Source organism: Lactuca virosa, chromosome 9 (assembly GCF_052849685.1).
Source record: "Lactuca virosa cultivar CGN04683 chromosome 9, Lactuca_virosa_CGN04683_v6, whole genome shotgun sequence".
Lineage (NCBI taxonomy): Eukaryota > Viridiplantae > Streptophyta > Magnoliopsida > Asterales > Asteraceae > Lactuca > Lactuca virosa.
This window is the reverse complement of record NC_136434.1, coordinates 219,762,966-219,776,128: the sequence shown is the minus strand read 5'-3', so window position 1 is coordinate 219,776,128 and position 13,163 is coordinate 219,762,966.

The following is a 13,163-nucleotide window of genomic DNA, read 5'->3' as shown; positions in this document are numbered from 1 at the left end:
GTGGGTCGAAGGCACCAATGCCGACCCACTGAATCATGTATTTTGGTTAGAGGATGTTGCTATGTCATATTGAAATGCTAGAATTGAGTCCTGATATATAGGATATTGCTACGCGATAATGATCTGTAGATCTGTCTATTTTCCTGTTAACTGGTTATATGCTATCTGTTATGTATATGTTGACATGTTGTGGTTTGGGGTTGAGGCTTTACCGCTTTGTGTGTGATTCAATAGACCGGGGGTATTCCAGTCCGATGACTGAGCGGACCCGAGGGTATTCAAGTCTAATTATTGAGCAGACCCGTGTATATAGGCATCCCAGTCTGATGACTGATTGTGTCGGGGGTATTCCAGTCTGATGACTGATTGGACCCAATATGAGTGTTGTATATGTTATGTTGTGTAGTGGTACTTTGGGGGAACTCAATAAGCTTTGGCTAACAGTTTCAGTTTATTGTTTCAGGTACTTTTGATGACCATGGCAAGGCGAAGGCGTGATCGTACACATCCTTCGAAGATATATTTTGGGAGATTTTATGATGTTCTAATCTTGGGGAATAGTTATATTTGACACTTGACTTGATATGGTTTCGGATTGAAAACAATGGTTTCTTTTAATTTAAAAATGAAATTTTTTATCATGTTTATGGGATGTTACACTTTTATTCACTTCCAACCTGTGGATAACGGGTTGTCCAACATCAGGTTTTGATTTCGTGTTGTCGTATTCTTGAACACGAGGTGATTCCTTTATCCACATGTGAGTCCAGAGTAGTATAAATGACCACTTTTCCTTTAAATGTTTTAGTGTATGTTTAAAGTCCTTGTAAGATGGTAATAACTTTTCAATCATACATAACACATCAATGCATTCACCTATCTTGATCTTTTGATCTTGTGTTAAGTGAATTGACCTAGAATACGAATGATTTCATTGTATTGTTCCATAAAGAGAATTCACTCTACCATTTAAAAGTTATTAAAATAGCTAACTAGAAACTTCTTGCTAGAAGCATCCCCATCGATATACTTAGACTCAAGGGTATTCTACAGTTCCTTTACACTCTCTATATTTCGGTAGATATCAAAAAGAGGATTAGACATACCATTAAGAATGTGCCATTTGCATACGTGATCATCATTCTCCCACTTGCATTGTCATCTGGTGTGTTATACAATTTTCTCTCTTGGGCGACGTGTACTCAGGACGTGGACGACCATTGAATTAGTGAGAATAAAATGCATTTTCTTCTGCCAACGATGGAAGTCGTTTCCCTCAAATATCTCCAACTCGCCGTAATTGGGAGTCATCTTTTTCATTGCTTTGCTCATGATTTCAGAAAACAGAAAGAAATATCATATTCGATTATTAGGGTTTGGGAGGATCATGGTCATTTCTAAAATCAAGAGGTATCCTTGATCTTCTTGAAGAATCACGTGATCACTTTCCGAATAAAATATTTCTACTTTATACGTGAGTATTACGAAATTCAAACTATAAGGATAATTCTGTAAAGAGCAACATCAAATCAAGAAAATGATGAGAAACCACGAATTATGAATTTAATATAATTCGAATTCTTCTGATTACCAAAGATAAGATCAATCATCATTAAATGCTGATTTTATCTCACAAATTAGGGATATTGATTTTAAAGATAATTATAAGAAATATATTTTTCAATAAAATTTCCTTAAAAAAATTATTTTTTGGATTGGAGTGTTGCCCCGCACCTCATTAGGGAGGCTCCTCTCGACCCTCGTTAGGGAACCACTCATTGGACTCTACAAGGGTGCGCTGCCCTTTTGACCCTCACTATTTAATCGAATCAAAACTAAACTCGTTTTATACGTTTAACTTGCTAAAAATAAGATTAGAATTTTATTGATAATTAGCCGATGACAATTAAAATCAACAAGAAGCTAATTTAAACAATATATATTTAAAGAATTATTTATTGTTTAGTTTTAAACCATGTTTTATATTTGTTTCTAACAAAATTTGTATTGTATGTGTGGAAATTAATCGTTATAGTGGACCCTTTTCCCAAAAAAAAAAGATTTTAAGATAAGATAGAAATTTGTCGATTTTGGGGACATCTTTCCCAATAATTTCTCAGCTGTATCTATATTTGACGTTTCTAAAAGTTTATTAATTAATATAAAAAGACTAAAAGTTTGTCTAACAAAATTTTTACTTCATAAACCACAAGCGATAAACAGGTAATTCGAACCAGTATGTTTAACGGTTAGAATTGGTAACCTTTTTTGTGCAAAACTCATGAATACGATCTGTTTGACGTGAAATAGTTTTTCTTTAAAAATTTGAGATTTTGTGAAAAGTTATATATTAGAAAAGACCGCAAAAGTTATATTATTATATTAATATTGTGTTTTATAATTAAATAGATATTATTATTATATAACCTAATTCATAGGATATAATGGTTTAAAATTTGTAAGGGATCGAAATACGTTTTGAAAGACTTTTAACATATTTAATTGTGTTCAAAGCATTTTAATCGACGGGTCGAAGAAAGTGGAATGGTAAGTTGGAATATGAAGAATTATTAAACATACTAAAATGTCAATTTCAACTTTTTATTTATTTATTAATTTTTTTTTCTACGGATGCAGTAAAAAATTAGAAAGTTGCTAGCAAAGAATTTCAAGATACAAACGTGAAAATGATAAATACCCCGATCAAACAAACATATATAAGTAAACAAAGATGTATTTTTAATCCAATTAAAAAAGAAATGAATATCATCCGTTCGTCCTAGAGAAAAACACAATTTGAAAAACATTTATATATAGATTAATTGTTTGTTTACGAACAGTAACTGTTTTTTTTATCTTTTTGAAGTAAAGTTTTCTCTTTCAAACTTTGGCAACAATTGTTTGTCATGTTAATAATTTTGGTCCCTTATTCTCTTATTCTTTAATGTTATATTATTTGACTACAATAATTTCTACAACGTAGCAATTTTGGTCCATACTCTAATATTAATTACAATAAACCATAATAAGTTTTGGTCTCTTCTCTAATATTAATTTTCATTTTCCAACATCTAACCACCGTAGTTTCTATATTTTGTCAACTTTGGTCCATTTTCTAGAACTTGACATTTTTGGTCCATTCTCTAATATTAGTCACAGTAACCCATAATATTTTCTACAGCTTGACAGTTTTGGTCCCTTCTCTAATATTAATTTTCGTTTTTCAACATCTAACCATCCTAGTTTCTATATTTTGTCAACTTTCGTCCCTTATGTACATTCTAAAAAATTGTCCCATAAACAAACACGAACCGTGAAATCTGAAACAACCAAAAAAACAATAAAAAATTTTCCCGACCCTTAGCAACGCGAGGGCACACCCTCTAGTTCGCCTTAAAGGAAACAAAATTTAAATATTTTTTCGAACGTAAACCGGAAAAAAAAAGAATCACATTCTTAATTGTTTCAGCTAATAAATATTCTTAATTGTGTGTGAAGAATTATTAATCGTGGATAATAAAAATAAAATAATGCATATCTTGTATCCATTTATTAAATGAATTTATGGGTCAAAATTCACCTTTAATTATTGTATCTAGAAGGATTTCTACGCTTCACGGCGGGCATGTGGGTTCTTGTGGGATATTGTTTACTTGTCGAAGGGATGAAACTTGTCTACCGAAGTGTCAGACCACCAAGGTGTTGCCCTCGCTATTTGAGGTTGAGGGTTAATGTTTCGTCAGAAACATAGGTGGATTTAATAATAGTTTAGGATTATATTGTATTTGACGTTCAAAAAAAAGTGTCAGACTTAAATATAATGTGTTTAGCTTATGCGTTTCTAACAACGATTACTGTTTTTTGGCAGACTATTTTGGGATAAAAGTAAAAATACATTAAAAAAACAAATAATGTTGTAACATCCGTTTCCCGATCCTCAGTATGCGTTTCATTTTAAATCATTCATTTGAGAAATTGTCAGATTCGTGACATGACCTTGGTGCTGATCACGACACAATTGGTTTAATGAAAGTCACGACATGATATTGTGCGACGTAATGTAGCTGATGAGTGAAACAATAACTCTCGACATTTGGGCCCTATTTAAGAGCTCTAACTTCTAGGATTACCTCATTTGGCAGCCCCCATCCTTTGAGAATGTCTCTCTCTCTCAAACTCTAGCCTCCATACTTGAGTTTTGAGCATTTGATCTTATATTCTGAAGTTTGGTGTAACGTATCAAAAATTACAAAGAGATTTTTCATTAAAAATAAATTAACTAATAAAACTCTTTACTTAAAATTGTGTTGCAACATCTAGCTGTTTAAAAACAATATGATTAACGGGGTTGAAAATACAAAGCAATGGAAACAACGTCGTCGATGCGAGTGTACACTCCCGCCCAACTCTTCACACGAACAACCTTTAAAACATTTAATCCACAACTGTAAGTATAAAACTTAGTGAGTTATCCAGGATATGACATATTCCACGATACATAAAATGCACACAAGCAAAATCTTCGGCTCTAGCGTCGATCTGCCAAGTCTCATATCCACAAGCGGACAACATACACAACAATCATACATATAATATATTGACACTCAGCCACAACTTGTAACATCCAAAATTTCAAGCCAATTTAAAATTTTCCAAAACGTTTAAAACCATTAAAGTCATTACAATATTGTTTTCAAAATGTATAATATCAGAGTTCTCCCAGAATATAAACAAAACACGAGGAGCTGTACGATCATGCCTTCGCCTTGTCGTGATCCCCTGATGTGCCTGAAACAATAAACTGAAACTGTAAGCCCGAAAGCTTAGTGAGTTACCCCCAAAATACCGATATACATACAGTCCATGTAACAATATCATCAATAACATAACAAACTGAACAGCATGCAATGGGTCCACATCTTTACAGACTGGATTACCCCTGGGCCCACAGTGTGAGTCTGGATTGCCTACCAGGCCCACAGCTCGCATCTGGATTGCCACCGAGCCCACAGTACGAGTCTGGATTGCCTACCGGGCCCACAACTCGTATCTGGAATGCTCCTAGGGTTTGTTGGCTACCGCACGAAGCAGTACAACCTCAACCCATCCCACATAACATGTCGACATGTAAACAGATAAATGCACATATCAATACTCAGTAATATCACAGGTAGTCCGACAGGCCTACCAAACTAGCATATCCAACTAGCATGCATATCTAACACATACTTATCATAACAACTACTAGGATATCAATCCAATGGGCCGACCTTGGTGCCTTAGACCCCTTAGTATAGTGAGGATAACTCACCTTGCACTGTCGACTCGAAGATAAACTCAAGCTCTCGGATTGCCGGTACAAACTTCACCACCTAAATGCACCATAGAATCATGCTTGTAAATTTTCAATTTCCCAAAATGTCCCAGAAGTCCAATAGTCAACCCTTGGTCAAAGTCAACTTATCAAGGTCAACAGTCCATGTTGACCTCAACTCGTCGAGTACCCTTAGCTACTCGTCGAGTTCCTTGCATAACTCGCCGACTCGCCGAGTCACTTGAGTGACTCGTCAAGTTCCTAGTGTCAGTGGGCGTAACTCCTTGGCCAGTTCGTCGAGTTTTCCCCTTACAACTCGTCGTGTTCATACGTGTCCAAAGGTTGGGAAAACCCTAGCCGACTCGCCGAGTCATTCGACTGACTCGCCGAGCCCAAGGCAATCTTCATCCGACTCACCGAGGCGTTCATCTGACTCTCCGAGTCTACAACTATCTTCATCGGACTCGCCGAGTCTTTCATCCGACTCGCCGAGTCCATTCAGTCCTTCATCCATACAGAGGTTTTTTAATCCATGCTATGGTTCCATATTGTAGATCCAAGCTCCTAGGGTATGTTTATCACGTAAAGTTGCAAACTTTACGTGCATGCAAGATGATAATGACCCAAAACAAGCTAAAGAAGTGGCTTAAGGTAAGGGAAATGTCATAACTTGCCAAAGACTAAAACTTTATGACAAGGAGGAGCTAAAGGAGTCCAGATCTGAGGTTGCAACCTCAGATCATGATCCAAATCGGAGAACCACCACACAAAACCCTAAAAAGGGCCCCAAACCCATAAATAAAGAGATCTAACTAACAGAGAGCCAAGGTAACAACTTGTTACCTCCAAAGTGATGCCAAGACAGAGAAGAATCCGAATCTACAACAGCCCCTTGCTCCAACTTCTTGAACTCCAAGCTTTTTACTCCAAGAATCCCTCTTCCAAGCTCAGAAGCACACAAATATAGGGAGCAAACACGGATTAGGGTTTCTGAACTCAAGGGAGGCAGTAAGAGAGGCTAAGGGGGGATAAGTAATCCTTAAATAGGGTGCAAAACCCCGGAGATTAGGGTTTCATCCCCCAACTCCTACTTGTCGAGTCCCTTTTTGGAATCGGCGAGTAGGTCACTAAAACACATGGACCAACCCGCTGCTACTCGACGAGTAGGGAAACCAACTCGTCGAGTAGCCCTTGAAATCAAGAAAATTCTTATATTAAATCAATACCTGAGAATCGGGGCGTTACAATTCTCCCCCACTTGAACTAGACTTCGTCCTCGAAGTCTGCTGTGGTGAACAACTGCGGATAGTGCTCTCGCATCTTTGCCTCTGGCTCCCACATCCACTCGGACCCCCTCCGATGCTCCCACTGTACCTTCACCAAAGGTATCTCCTTGTTCCGCATAACTTTCATCTTCCTCTCCAGTATGGCCATAGGTCTCTCCACATAATTCAGGCGCTCATCGACCTGAATATCATCCAATGACACCACTGCCTCCTGATCCATAATGCACTTTCGCAACTGCGAAATGTGGAAAGTGTTGTGGATCTGACTAAGCTCCTCCGGTAGCTCTATCCTGTAAGCCACCTTGCCAACTCTGGAAATGATCCTGAACGGTCCGATGTAACGGGGACCCAATTTCCCCCTCTTCCTGAAGAGGATCACACTCTTCCAGGGTGAGACCTTCAGGAGTACCATATCGCCCACCTGAAACTCCAACTCAGATCAGCGTCTGTCAGCGTAACTCTTCTGTCGACTCTGGGCGGTTGGCAGTCGCTGCGTAATCTGCTTAATCTTCTCGGTAGTCTGCAAGACTACCTTCGTCCATCCCATCACCCCGTGTCCGACCTCACCCCAACAAACTGGGGTGCGACATCTCCGCCCATACAACAGCTCGAAAGGTGGGGCGCCAATGCTGGAATGATAGTTATTGTTGTAGGCGAACTCTGCAAGCGGTGAGTGGGAATCCCAGCTCCCACCGAAGTCAATAACACACGCCCTCAACAAGTCCTCGAGGGTCTGAATGGTCCGCTCGCTCTGACCGTCTGTCTAGCGATGAAATGTTGTGCTGAAGTGCAACCGCGTGCCCAGTTCCTCGTGGAACTTCTGCCAGAAGCGGGAGGTAAATCTAACATCCCGGTCGGAGAAAATAGAGACCGGAACCCCACGACGAGCAACGATCTCGCAGACATATATGTCGGCCAACTTCTCGGCCGACGAACGCTCCCGTATTGCCAAGAAATGGGCACTCTTGGTCAATCGATCTACGATGGCCCATATAGCATCAAATCCCTTCGTCGTCATCGGCAACTTGGTAATGAAGTCCATTGTGATCTGTTTCCATTTCCACATGGGAATCTCTAGAGGTTGCAGTATACCATGCGGCCTCTGATGCTCGGCCTTGACCATCCTGCAGGTCAAGCACCTCTCGACATACCAAGCGATTTCTCGCTTCATACATGGCCACCAATAACTCAAACTCATGTCTCGGTACATCTTGGTGGCCTCCGGGTGAATAGAGAAGTGAGACTTATGAGCCTCCTCCATGACTGTCTGTCTGACCCCTCCAGACATCGGAACCCATACTCGACCGCATCGGGTCAATAGTCCCCGGCTATCCTGCCCAAACCGGGTGTTCTCACGCCTGATCCTCTCTAACTTCCAGTTCTCTGGTCGCATGCCCTCGACCTGAGCATCCCTGATCAAGCTCATAAGCGGAGAATCCACCGCTATCCTCATACATACCGTTGGGGTAGAAGACCCAGCTGACTTGCGGCTCAAAGCGTCCGCCACCACGTTCATTTTACCGGGGTGGTAAAGGATCTCGCAATCGTAGTCCTTGACTACATCCAGCCACCTGGAGACATTACCTAATAAATCTCCGGTAGTACCCTGCTAATCCCATAAAACTCCTGATATCCGAGGGAGATCTCGGCACCCCCCACTGCATGACTGCCTCGATTTTGGCCGGATCGACCAAAATCCCATCCTGGTTAACGAGGTGCCCGAGGTGCTCCCGTAACCAAAACTCGCACTTCGAGAACTTGGTATATAGCCATTCTCGTCTCAGAACTCCCAACAACTCCCCTAAGGTGCTCCTCGTGCTGCTCACGAGTCTTGGAATACACCAAGATATCATCTATGAATACGATGACCGAGCGATCAAGCATCGGTCTGCAGACCCAATTCATGAGGTCCATGAATACTGCTGGCGCGTTGGTGAGCCCAAATGGCATCACCACGAACTCGTAATGACAATAACGAGTCCCAAACGCGGTCTTCTCCACGTCCTCCTCTCTGACCCGGACCTGATGATATCCCGACCTCAAATCAATCTTGGAGAACCAAGATGCACCCTGTAACTGATCAAAGAGATCGTCTATCCTAGGGAGTGGATAACGGTTCTTCACCGTCAACTTGTTCAGCTCCCTATAATCAATGCACATCCGGTGCGAACCGTCCTTCTTCCTGACGAAGAGGATCGGTGCTCCCCATGGAGAACTGCTAGGTCGAATGAACTGCTTGCCCAACAGTTCCTGCAGCTATGAAGACAGCTCCTGCATCTCGGGTGGCGCCAACCGGTACGTCGCCTTGGCGATAGGGGCCGCACCCGACACCAGGTCGATCCGGAACTCAACCTGCCTCTTCAGAGGTATCCCTGGCAACTCCTCCGAGAATACGTTGGCAAACTCCCTAACCACTGGAACCTCTGTAACTGAAGTCTGATCCCTGACCCGCGTATCCACCACATACGCTAGATAACTCGCACACCCGTGCTGAATGTACTGTCTAGCCCTGGCGGCTGAACAAAACCCTGATCCCAATCTAGTACCCTCGCCGTAAACAATCAGTTCTCCCCCACTTGGGGTTCGAACTACAACTTGCTGGCCCTCACAATCTATCATAGCACCAAATCGACTAAGCCAATCCATCCTTACAATCACGCACACCTCCCCCATGGGAATCGGAATCAAATCTATGGGGAAAGATACCCCGAAGATCTCCATCTCACATTCTCGGTAGACCGAAGAAGCGGAAACCCCATGCTCGTTGGCGATCGAGACTCGCAACAGACACTCTAGCTCGCCCACTGGCACACTGAACTCCCTACTAAAAGTCTGTGATACAAATGACCGACTCGCCCCCGAGTCAAATAAAACTAATGTAGGCAAGGAGTTCACTAAAAATGTACCTAAACACAGATACAATAGATAAGCATAACACAGATATCATGAATGAGATAAAGGACAGATACATACCAGCAACTACTTCGGGGGCTCTGCTCTACCTGGCCTCCTGGTGGTTGTCGAGGCCAACAAAATTAATACCCTAAATAGTACACACTAAAATAGTTTATAGTGGTAAAGGGTCTGTATCCACGGAGATTGGTTCAATTTAAATCTCTATGTGAATCACTTGTTCAAGTACTTACAAAACACAAGTAAAAGTAAAATGGGGGGGGGGTTAATTCTTTTTGATTGTTTGACAAAATTAAAACTAGCTAGAATGTAAATATGACAAGTAAACAAGTAAAAGATTTGATTAAATTCAATGAAGTGAAATTGGTTGATTTTGGGATATACCACGTGGATGACATAATTGACTTATCATTAGACTAAAAGGAACAACACTTGTGAATTGGTTTAACTTGGCTATAGCAATTCATAAGCACAAATTACCTCAACTCTTCTTATATATTAAAATGGTTAGAGGAGCTCTAACACATTGCCTTAATTAAAGTCACAAAATCAATGAAGCATATAATCTTGTGAAAATCAATTAGCTTTGATATCTAAGAGTTACCAAATCCATAAGATAATCAAATGATTACATTATCATTATGGATGAAACATTCCCATGGTCTAAATGAAATGAAAACAAACATATAAACCATTTGTTGCTTAATAATTTGAGGGTCCATTACTTAACCAAGAAATTAGTAAACAAAAATAAATATTTATTCATCTAAGCTCGTGATCAAAGATAAACAAACATAACAAGATGTTTAGCTAGAAAAGATTCCCATAAACTTGAACACAAGATAACATTTAGTCTTCAAAGCAACCAATCATCCATGGGATTAAACCCTGATCAACCAAATGAGTATTTAGCCAAGCATGGCCAAAATAAAAGAAATACAAGAAAGTTTAGAAATACCAAACATTGTTCTAAGTTCAAGATGGAAAGAAATAACACCAATCTTCAAATTCTTCAAATTCTTCCCAAGTGTTCTTTTGAGAAAAGAGTAGTCTTCTCCCATTGATTGTAATGAAAAATGCTTCAAATCTCCAGCAAAAAGGCTTCATTTCCGGATTCAAAAAGTTCCCAAAAGCTACCCACCAACCTTCCAAAAATAGAGTCAACAAGTCAAAACCCAGGTTCATTTCAGCACTATTCACGCGGACCGCGTATGGATCCACGCGGACCGCGTGGGTCTCGCTGATTGCATGCTTTAGCCCATTAAAAATACAATCCAACCCAATCTTCTAATTTAAGTTCCAACCCACATGCACAAATCTTGAGAGCCCAATTGTGTTATTCCAAAGACTCCAATGACGATCCAACGCTCCTTCAATCTTCCGTAGCTCGAGTCCTTGTACAAAAATTAAGTCCAACGCACTTCTTGCTTATATTGACACCAATCCCAATTGCACCACCTCAAGTTCTCAAGCAATCCACAAGCCTCCAGAAGTCCTGCACTCCTTCCATACCCCCAGTAACGAATAGTCTTCAGTAAATCCTACAAAATAAGCTCAAAAGACTGGAAAGCACCTGCCAAAGGAAAAAAATAATAAAAAGAGAAAATATGCATGAAGCTTAACTAAAATGAGATGGTTTTAACTAAAAATAAACTATGAAAAGAAGTAATAAAAACAAAACTATCAAATCACCCCAAGATTGAACCTTACTTGTCCTCAAGTAAGACAACACTAAAATGAACTTGGGATGAACTATCCTAAAAAGGAAAAGGAATGAACATCTTTGGTAGAAATTCACGACACGCCCTTAAAATAAAAACGTATAATCCATTTTTAGGGTAAGAATCGCTTTAAGGGATGAGCCTTTGTTACCTTTCTAGCAAGGGATACATGTTGATCAAGATGCAAAACGAGCATGCACACTTCACTAGTATGGTTTATGTGACATGGTTTCATAGTCCGATCTAGCCCACTAGCCATAAGAAAGTGTCCCTCGGTTAGAATGTTCCTCACTCCTCACAACTTCAACCCCACGTCAAGAAATAAAACCTAGAAAAAACATAATTTGGGCCAAAAATGGCAAGGAATGAGCTATGTACAAGAGTTGGCAAACTACTATCATCTAGAAGAGTAAGTGCTCCCACCAAAATAAGATCCATGTAGAGCAAAGAGTCGAGCATGCGATGAGTGAAGGGCGCCATCGTAGTTGCCAACAAAAATTATATCTAACTAGAAAACATCAAACTAGAAACAAATTACATGAGCTAAAATCCGAAAAAGGCTAAACATCTACAAAAGCAAACAAATGGATACAACTCCGTGGCCCAGCCTTTTCTTTTATATATATATATATATATATATATATATATATATATATATATATATATATATATATATATATATATTTTGGACAACAAAACCTCAATGACATGTTACAAATACAATAACTTAAGACTAGAACCAACAAACATAAGGTTCAAATTTCACGAAAGATCAAAATTTGACTTCTCCAAATAAGTTGGTTACATATGAAATTTCACGTACACAAACTAAATACTAGATTTTATTGAAATTTTTGGCAAATTGACGCAAAATTTTTCGAACGACACTTTTGAAACAATTTACTTTGACTCACAAAACAAAACAAAACTGGAAAAAAGGGGTAGTTGTCTCTTTTTTTTAGGCTCAATTTTTTGGTTTACCATAGGAGTTTTACAAGTATAACCTGAAAATAAAAATACAAAACTATATACAATTACAAGCAGAACCTAAGTCTAACCCAAACAAGAGGCCAAACGAGCACAACTACACTAAGGCTAATTCGAGATGAAGTGAGAAAAATGTGTCTAAATCATAAAGTAATGAGATATGATGTGAATTGTAGCTGTTAGACACTGAAGATCTCAAAATAGCAAAATCTATCTTTTATTCCTTTCTTTGGGGTTTGATTGTTGCTTGTGAGGAAAATTCAGGTGAGGGACTAGTCGGTACGGGGCTAAGTTGTCCCCCTACTTATGCCACACTTGACATGAGTCGATTCATATGCATAACTACTTGCACTCTCTCCCCACGTATATATAAGAGAAGAAGCAACAACTGAAAGTCCCAAAGAGCGATTCTTATTTGTTATGTGAGTTTCCAAAAGAATTGTATTTAAGGTGTGTCGTGTCTTTCAAGTAAAGATGTTCGGAGATGAGAATAAGGAGATAACAAAAATGCATGAATGCTTATGACCTAAGCTAAATGCCATGCAAAAATAAAAAGTGAAAAAGAAGAAAATAAAATCTTTTTGGAATTTTATTAAAAAAAAAATGAATGTAATTTAAGGCTAAATGCTATACAACCTAATTAAAATGCATGAGAAATCAAAAAGAAAAGGGAATACCCCACCCCAAGCTTAGAAATAAGCATTGTCCTCAATGCTTGGGGCGAGGTGGAAGTACCTAGACCGGGGGATCGGGAGGAGGATATGTGTATTAGGGGTAGGGGTAAGGGTAAGGTGGAGGTGGATAAGGGTGGGTGGGTGGAGGGTATGGGTAGGGAGGAGGAAGTCGGACATTCTCGAAATGGTTTTGTGATTGGTGCCACCCCCACATATGGTGCATCTGTTGGGACATGATTTGGTTGGAGACACAAAGAGCCTCGAACCA